Genomic DNA, 10,667 nt, shown 5'->3' with positions numbered 1-10,667 from the left:
TATTTAATAGATTTTAAAATCAAAGAATTGTTTGAGTGATTTTTTAAAAACAATTTCATATCCAAGATATCTTACATGACTTATGGATTATGGGAAGTAAAGCAAGAAATATAGCAGGTAATATTCTGAAAGTCTTACAGGGGCTAAATAAGGAGTCCCTCTATCGTACATACATGTAAGTATTTGTATGTATGTGTGTGTGTGTGTGTGTGTGTGTGAGTTTGTGTATATCTGTATGAATACATATGAATATACACATATATTCATATATAATTTAAAGTATTGTTTAAAAATCTTTTCCCATACTCTAATATCATGATATGCCCCAATGCTGCTCTGATATATACAAATTTATAAAGTCAGGGAATGATATCATCCTTCCATTCATTTGATGACTAATTAAAACTTCTCTTACAAGTAGGACCTTCCCCCTGAGAAGGAGCAGATGAAATCTTTAATCCTCCAGTACTAGCATTTGAGGTTTTCCCACTGTGGCCACCTATAGCCTTTTCATAACAGGTGACTTACCAGCAGTATTTTGTGACATCTTTAGGTCATCAGACCCATCTTGAATATCACTACCAACTGTATAATCATTGTCTTCCAAAACCTCTACATTGTTGTCAATCATGACTTGTCTAAAAGTCATCTGAAACACCAAAAGGCAAAACAAGATCCTCTGTCATTTTAAATACGTTACAAAATTGAAATCACTAAAAAATTGAAATATAAAATGATGAAGAAAATAGCAGTTACTACAAGCATATGTGAACCCGAGAAATGAAGTCTCTATCTAAAATGGAGATCCTTTTGCAGCTTGGATAACATAGTTAAAATTTCATACATACTGCAAAGAATGGAGGAACTAGTAAAGCAAAGTAAAAATTCAGAACTGATATGCTGCCAGAAAACACGTGGGTGGATCAAGTTAATGATTCAAAGGTTCTCAAATTGGTGATTTTTTGAGGGTGTGGGTAGGAGGTGGACTTTCATTGTGATGGTTTGAATGGGGTGCTTATCTAATTTCAGGCATCACAATGTATGATACCATCTTTGTGAGACCTTTTGGGCGTTTTAAGTGGCTTAGCTTTCCTGGAGGAAGTATGTCACTGGTAAGATTTAGAGTTACAGAAGCCATGTGCCATATGCTGTGTACTCTCTGTGCTTTATGTTGCTGCCTAAGATGAGAGCCGACAGGTCTCTGATTCCTGTTAGGTTGTCCTCCCTTCCTGCAGCCATGCTCCTCTCTCATGACTTTGAAGGAACGTACTCTCTCTACATCTCTAAGTCCCAAATAAATATTTGCTTCTACAATATTTACATCTATACTCCTGCTGTTTTATTAAAGAAATAGAAAAAAGAGTAAGAGAAGAAGTTGGTGAGAAGAGGGATCTTAGTCAAAAAAATGCCTGCCTCAGATTGTCCTACTGTGTAGGAGGTCTATGGGATATTGTCTTGATTAACAATAGAAATAGTAGGGCCCAGTTCTCCAGGATGGTGCCACCCTTGAGCTATTAATCAAACAAAGAAAGACATGATGTGCAGGACAGGAAGCACAACTCTTATACAGATTCTGCTTCAGTTCTTGCCTCCAGATTCCTACCCTGCTTCAGTTTGGGCCCTGACATTTCTCAGTAGTTAACTGATAACTAGAAATATATCATGAAGTGTAATTGTCCTCCATAAGTTGCTGGACAATTGGGAACTATTAAGGACTGACCACTAGCTAAGAAGTGTAATGTAGCTCCATCATGACCGATGGCAAAATTGTAGTAAATGTACAGCTCATTTCCTACATGAGGGTTTCACAACATGTGGACTGGGAGCAGAACCACACTTCTGTTCCCCAAAGCATTGGTGAATGATCCTCTTTTACTTTTTCTTCTCTTCTATGAATCTCTCTCTCATGACTGACAATCTAAGTTACTATTGGGATATTTCTCTTTCAAAGATCAGATCACAATTTTACTTCCTGTCTGTCGTGGCCTCTATTATGAAACCTAACATTTGTGTTTTAAGGATGCTTTTTTTTTTCACTATCCTTCTGAGACTTTTATATCCTTCCTCTGTGACTTCTTTGTTTCAACTATCTTTGTCTAAAGATACTGTCACATTTAAGAAACTAAGCATATTTTAATCATTTTCTCATGGTTTTAGTCTGTAAAAATGATGACCACACACTGATTTACTCCATATTTTCACTCTTGGCAATTGATAACATGATTAAAAGTCAATGATGACAAAAAATTTCCGACTCCAAAATACCTGAGGAATGGACAGTAATTCTCATGTGTCTAATATGATAAACGCATTTACATGTAGAATGAATTGCAGAGAAAAGCTTAGTGTTAAAACACTCTAGATATAAATGATTATTATGCACTAAGTGGAAATCTGGTACAGTATTAAAAATAGACTAAACCACATTAGGTGAGAATTCTATATAGTCCACTGGGGAATAAGGACCAATATATAGCAAAGAACAACATGTATATCTCAATCATTGATAATATCAAATAAAGATTTATAGATATTTTAAATTATAAGATTTAATAATCTTAGACAAAATGTTATTAAGGTAGATTCAAAGCTAATATATAAACATGTACATATGTACACAGGTATATACGTACATAAATGTATGCAATTTACTTTTATATAACCAGAAGGGCAGGTAAGTTGAGTAACTCATAATTATCAAAATCTCATAACAATGAAGTACAACTATCATGTGATCCAAGTACAGCTACAATTGAAAACAAATAAACAAACAAATCCCTAATTAATCAGGATTTTTTTCAACCTAACTGTAGTCTTTTGGACACACAGCAAGTTGTGGGTTAAACATCAATATCTAAAACCAATATCTGAAAAGAAAGAAAAAAGAAAGTAAAGAACAGAAGAACCAAAATGAATTTATTCACTTCCATCAAGCTACATTAACACTCTCCCTTTCCAATCCTTCCTGAAATAGATCGATGCATCTCCCACTCCAGAAGAATGCAATCCTAGGGTGTCCTTTAACATCAATGGCCTATCTGAGGTAGTCCCAATTCCTGGATCACCATGAGGACTTTGGTCCCGAAAAGAAAAATCAGATCCCCTTACATTTTCAGAGCAGTCACTCCCGACTAATGAGTTCCTGCAAGTCGGATCCCATAGCACATGAGGAGCTACGTGGAGAGATGAGAGGACCATGTCTAGGTGAATCCTGGAAGAGGTTGTCATTTTTGGTAATTCACGGAGAAGATAGTTGCACAACAGGAAGTATGGTTGTGGCATTTTCAATGAAATACTATACAAAGACAAAGAAGAATTTTACTGTTGATTGTCTAACAAGTAATGTCACATACAAAAATCTAAAAATAAAGAAAAATGGGCATAAATGTTGTATAGATCAGCTAATTGTATAATCATAATTGCAAAGAAGGAAGAATATACAGCCAAAGTATTGCCTACAATATCATCTGCAAATCACTTCTCCCTGTAGAATTATGGAAAATTTTAAAAATTATGTACGAATATCTTTGTACTACATGCTACACACAGAACCCAAGGGAAGGTGCAAGTGTCCCTGGAAATAGAATGAATGAAGATAGTTACAGTCCATGTGAGTTTTGTGTATGGAAGCACAGTATTGTTGAAAACTGAACCATATTTCCAGCCACTATGAAGACCAGTTTAATATCTAATAGAGTATGAATAGACATATAACATGCTTGTGACACACTGGAACATAAGGAGTATATAGCACACTAGCGACCCTTCACAATGCAGTAGTAAAAGCTTCCACTATAGGTAAGCCAGAGATGCTGGGGTCCTGGGTAGAAATGGGAGCTCAAAGTTTATCTTATCTAAGAAGTCATTCCATGGAGTATCATACAGGAAAATGATTCAAAGAAGTCAAAGCTATATCTGACCCAGACCTTTCTAGGTAACTACAGTTAAGAAAGACATACTCAGTAATAATTTCATGTTCTAATTAATGACATGTGTTTAACGGGTACAATACTCAAAATACTATGGTAATAATATTAGGATGCCAGTGATCCACAAATATGATACACACTTACTTATTTAATTTATCTCATACAGGAACTGAAACCAATAGTCTAGGCTGACCTGCACACAACTGTGTAGCACAGGTGGTCTTCCAAACCATGGTAGTTATAATGTACAAGAATCCCAAATGATGGGATTAGGTGCATGGTACACCCCTCTTGCATAACAAATGCACCTGTGTGTATAGTGACTCTACATGTCTGAGAAAATGGAGCCTCTCAGAATAGGACACCATTCCTGCTTATAATCCTGTAAATACAAGCCTATGTACCTTCAAATTGCATTGCTTCTATCTTTGTGCAGTTCCTCAAGATCTTAATCTATCATTACCTTTGTATAGCAGAACTTTTTGCAAGCACAGAAGTTTCATCTGGGATACTAATCCGATTTTCATATGAATCTGAAGAAAGCATGTTTCCTTGTATATTTCTAGTGAAATCCTTGTGTAATGGAAACAAAAAAACAAGAAAAGTAACGGTCAGTGTACAGTGTAGAAAGTATGTGAAAACTACTTTTGTATAGAAAAATCATTTTAGACCAATGATTTTTGACTTGGGTGACACAATTCATTTGGGGGTCAGAAATCATATATCTGGCATATCAGATATACTATATATTAGCCATTGCACTTCAAAAAAAAATTACCAAATTTCAGTTTAACAAAATAACAGCAAAATGATGTCATGGTTACAGATGACCACGGCATGATGAACAATATTAGTGTCACAGGATTAGGAAGGCTGAGAACAACTGGTTGAGACTTTCTTAGATTCCCAACCTGTCACCAACCAAAATGTTGGCTCAAAAGTGGAACATACAGGCAGAAGTTTATGTGTTCTTAACTAAGACTCGAATCAAAGAAGCAGAGTTCTGGCTCCAGAATTAGTGAAGTAAACTTACTATCTGTTCATACTGTCTTTCCTGGCTTCCAGTTCCCCACTACTACCTGCAATCGGAGACCTGCACTCTACTTCACAACCTTATGCTCTGCCTGTCTCAAAGGAGACCACCTCCTATGTGGGATATCTAGATAGAAGCCTATCATAAGTGCTCCCTGAGAGGCGCCACCCAGCAGCTGACTAAAGCACATAAAGAGAGCTCAAGGACTCTTATGGACATGTTGGGGAAAGGATTCGGGGTCCCATAGGATAGAGGGACTCCACAGGAACACCAACACAGTCAACTAACCTGGACCATTGGGAGCTATTAAGGACTGAACACTAACCAAGAAGCATACTGTAGCCCCATCATGACCTATGGCATGATTGTAGTAAATGTGCAGCTCATTTCCTACATGTGGGTTTCCCAACATGTAGACTGGGGCAGAACCACACTTCTGTTCCCCAAAGCATTGGTGAATGACCCTCTCTTAGTTTTTCTTCTCTTCTATGAATCTCTCTCTCAAGACTGCCAATCTAAGTTACTATTGGGATATTTCTCTTTCAAACATCAAATCACAATTTTATTTCCTGTCTGCCATGGCCTCTACTATGAATCCCAACATTTGTGTTTTTAAGAAAGGTTTCTTTTTGTTCACTACCCTTCTGAGACTTTTATATCCTTCCTCTGTGACTTCTTATTTTCAAATATCTTTATCTACAGATACTGTCACCTTTAAGAAACCAAGCATATTTTAATCATTTTCTCATGGTCTTAATCTGTAAAAATGATGACCACACACTGATCTACCCCATGTTTTCACTCTTTGCAATTGATTACATGATTACAGTCATTGATGACAAAACAATTTCTGACTCTAAAATACCTGAGGAATGGACAGTAATTCTCATGTGTCTAACAGGATAAACTCGTTCACATGCAGAATGAATTCCAGAAAAAAGCTTAGTGCTAAAATACACACTGGATGTGAATGATGATTATGCACTATGGGAAATCTGGTCCAGTATTTAAAATAGACGAAAGCATATTAGGTGGCAATTCTATAGAGTCCACTAGGGTAAAAGCATCAATATATAGCAAAGAACAACATGTATATCTCAATCAGTAATAAAATCAAATAAAGGTTTATAGATATTTTTAATTTTAACATTTAATAATCTCAGATGTAATGTTATTAAGGTAGAATCTAGGCTAAATATATATTTGTTTGTGTGTGTGTGTGTATATACACATATATATATTGATGTATATATGGACTCATGCATATATGTACATAATTTTATGCAATTTGCTTTTATATGACCAGAAGTGAAGTTGAGTTGAATATTTCATAGTTATCTCAATCTCATAACAATGACGTACAACTATCATGTGCTCCAAGTACAGCTACAATTGAAAACAAATAAACAAATCCCTAGTTAATCAGTATTTTTTTCAACCTAACTGTAGTCTTTTGGACACACAGCAAGTTGTTGGTTAAATATCAATATCTAAAATCAATATCTGAAAAGAAAGAAAGAAGAAAGTAAAGAACAGAAGAACCAAAATGAAATTATTCACTTCCATCAAGCTACTTTAACTCTCTCCCTTTCCAATCTATTTCCTGAAATAGATCGATGCATCTCCCACTCCAGAAGGATGCAATCCTAGGGTGTCCTTTAACATCAATGGCCTATCTGAGGTAGTCCCAATTCCTGGATCACCATGAGGACTTTGGTCCTCAAAAGAAAAATCATATCCCCTTACATTTTCAGAGCAGTCACTCCCGACTAATGAGTTCCTGCAAGTCAGATCCCATAGCACATGAGGAGCTACGTGGAGAGATGAGAGGTCCATGTCTAGGTGAATCCTGGAAGAGGTTGTCATTTTTGGTAACTCACGGAGAAGATAGCTGCACAACAAGAAGTATGGTTGCGGCATTTTCAATGAAATACTATACAAAGAAAAAGAAGAATTTTACTGTTGATTGTCTAACAAGCAATGTCACTTACAAAACTCTAAAAACAAAGAAAAATGGGCATAAATGTTGTATAGATCAGTTAATTGTATAATCAGAATTCAAAAGAAGGCAGAATATACAGCCAAAGTATTGCCTAAAATATCGTCTGCAAATCATTTCTCCCTGTAGAATCATGGAAAATTTTAAAAATTATGTACGAATATCTGTGGCCCACATGCTACACACAGAACCCAAGGGAAGGTGTAAGTTTCCCTGGAAATAGAATGAATAAAGATAGTTACAGTCCATGTGAGTTTTGTGTATGGAAGCACAGTATTGTTGAAAACTGAACCATATTTCCAGCCACTATGAAGACCAGTTTAATATCTAATAGAGTATGAATAGACATATAACATGCTTGTGACACACTGGAACATAAGGAGTATATAGCACACTAGCGACCCTTCACAATGCAGTAGTAAAAGCTTCCACTATAGGTAAGCCAGAGATGCTGGGGTCCTGGGTAGAAATGGGAGCTCAAAGTTTATCTTATCTAAGAAGTCATTCCATGGAGTATCATACAGGAAAATGATTCAAAGAAGTCAAAGCTATATCTGACCCAGACCTTTCTAGGTAACTACAGTTAAGAAAGACATACTCAGTAATAATTTCATGTTCTAATTAATGACATGTGTTTATAATTTCATGTTCTAATTAATGACATGTGTTTAACGGGTACAATACTCAAAATACTATGGTAATAATATTAGGATGCCAGTGATCCACAAATATGATACACACTTACTTATTTAATTTATCTCATACAGGAACTGAAACCAATAGTCTAGGCTGACCTGCACACAACTGTGTAGCACAGGTGGTCTTCCAAACCATGGCAGTTATAATGTACAAGAATCCCAAATGATGGGATTAGGTGCATGGCACACCCCTCTTGCATAACAAATGCACCTGTGTATATAGTGACTCTACATGTCTGAGAAAATGGAGCCTCTCAGAATAGGACACCATTCCTGCTTATAATCCTGTAAATACAAGCCTATGTACCTTCAAATTGCATTGCTTCTATCTTTGTGCAGTTCCTCAAGATCTTACTCTATCATTACCTTTGTATAGCAGAACTTTTTGCAAGCACAGAAGTTTCATCTGGGATACTAATCCAATTTTCATATGAATCTGAAGAAAGCATGTTTCCTTGTATATTTCTAGTGAAATCCTTGTGTAATGGAAACAAAAGACAACAAAAGTAATGGTCAATGTACAGTGTAGAAAGTATGTGAAAACTACTTTTGTATAGAAAAATCATTTTAGACCAATGATTTTTGACTTGGGTGACACAATTCATTTGGGGGTCACAAATCATATATCTGGCATATCAGATATACTATATATTAGCCATTGTACTTCAAAAAGATTACCAAATTTCAGTTTAACAAAATAACAGCAAAATGATGTCATGGTTACAGATGACCACAGCATGATGAACAATATTAGTGTCACAGGATTAGGAAGGCTGAGAACAACTGGTTGAGACTTTCTTAGATTCCCAACCTGTCACCAACCAGAATGTTGGCTCAAAAGTGGAACATACAGGCAGGAGTTTATGTGATCTTAACTAAGACTCGAATTAAAGAAGCAGAGTTCTGGCTCCAGAATTAGTGAAGTAAACTTACTATCTGTTCATACTGTCTTTCCTGGCTTCCAGTTCCCCACTACTACCTGCAATCGGAGACCTGCACTCTACTTCACAACCTTATGCTCTGCCTGTCTCAAAGGAGACCACCTCCTATGTGGGATATCTAGATAGGAGCCTATCATTACTGTACCCTGAGAGACGCCACCCAGCAGCTGAATAAAACACATAAAGAGAGCTCAAGGACTCTTATGGACATGTTGGGGAAAGGATTCGGGGTCCCATAGGATAGAGGGACTCCACAAGAACACCAACACAGTCAACTAACCTGGACCATTGGGAGCTATTAAGGACTGAACACTAACCAAGAAGCATACTGTAGCCCCATCATGACCTATGGCATGATTGTAGTAAATGTGCAGCTCATTTCCTACATGTGGGTTTCCCAACATGTAGACTGGGGCAGAACCACACTTCTGTTCCCCAAAGAATTGGTGAATGGCCCTCTCTTAGTTTTTCTTCTCTTCTATGAATCTCTCTCTCAAGACTGCCAATCTAAGTTACTATTGGGATATTTCTCTTTCAAACATCAAATCACAATTTTATTTCCTGTCTGCCATGGCCTCTATTATGAAACTTTTTGTTCACTATCCTTCTGAGACTTTTATATCCTTCCTCTGTGACTTCTTATTTTCAAATATCTTTATCTACAGATACTGTCACCTTTAAGAAACCAAGCATATTTTAATCATTTTCTCATGGTCTTAGTCTGTAAAAATGATGACCACACACTGATCTACCCCATGTTTTCACTCTTTGCAATTGATTACATGATTACAGTCATTGATGACAAAACAATTTCTGACTCTAAAATACCTGAGGAATGGACAGTAATTCTCATGTGTCTAACAGGATAAACTCGTTCACATGCAGAATGAATTCCAGAAAAAAGCTTAGTGCTAAAATACACACTGGATGTGAATGATTATTATGCACTATGGGAAATCTGGTCCAGTATTTAAAATAGACGAAAGCATATTAGGTGGCAATTCTATAGAGTCCACTAGGGTAAAAGCATCAATATATAGCAAAGAACAACATGTATATCTCAATCAGTAATAAAATCAAATAAAGGTTTATAGATATTTTTAATTTTAACATTTAATAATCTCAGATGTAATGTTATTAAGGTAGAATCTAGGCTAAATATATATTTGTTTGTGTGTGTGTGTGTATATACACATATATATATATTGATGTATATATGGACTCATGCATATATGTACATAATTTTATGCAATTTGCTTTTATATGACCAGAAGTGAAGTTGAGTTGAATATTTCATAGTTATCTCAATCTCATAACAATGACGTACAACTATCATGTGCTCCAAGTACAGCTACAATTGAAAACAAATAAACAAATCCCTAGTTAATCAGTATTTTTTTCAACCTAACTGTAGTCTTTTGGACACACAGCAAGTTGTTGGTTAAATATCAATATCTAAAATCAATATCTGAAAAGAAAGAAAGAAGAAAGTAAAGAACAGAAGAACCAAAATGAAATTATTCACTTCCATCAAGCTACTTTAACTCTCTCCCTTTCCAATCTATTTCCTGAAATAGATCGATGCATCTCCCACTCCAGAAGGATGCAATCCTAGGGTGTCCTTTAACATCAATGGCCTATCTGAGGTAGTCCCAATTCCTGGATCACCATGAGGACTTTGGTCCCCAAAAGAAAAATCAGATCCCCTTACGTTTTCAGAGCGGTCACTCCCGACTAATGAGTTCCTGCAAGTCAGATCCCATAGCATATGAGGAGCTACGTGGAGAGATGAGAGGACCATGTCTAGGTGAATCCTGGAAGAGGTTGTCATTTTTGGTAACTCACGGAGAAGATAGCTGCACAACAAGAAGTATGGTTGCGGCATTTTCAATGAAATACTATACAAAGAAAAAGAAGAATTTTACTGTTGATTGTCTAACAAGCAATGTCACTTACAAAACTCTAAAAACAAAGAAAAATGGGCATAAATGTTGTATAGATCAGCTAATTGTATAATCAGAATTCAAAAGAAGGCAGAATATACAGCCAAAGTATTGCCTAGAATAT

The sequence above is a fragment of the Arvicanthis niloticus genome, chromosome 4 (genome assembly GCF_011762505.2).
Source record: "Arvicanthis niloticus isolate mArvNil1 chromosome 4, mArvNil1.pat.X, whole genome shotgun sequence".
Classification (NCBI taxonomy): Eukaryota; Metazoa; Chordata; class Mammalia; order Rodentia; family Muridae; genus Arvicanthis; species Arvicanthis niloticus.
This window is presented reverse-complemented; position numbering follows the sequence as displayed.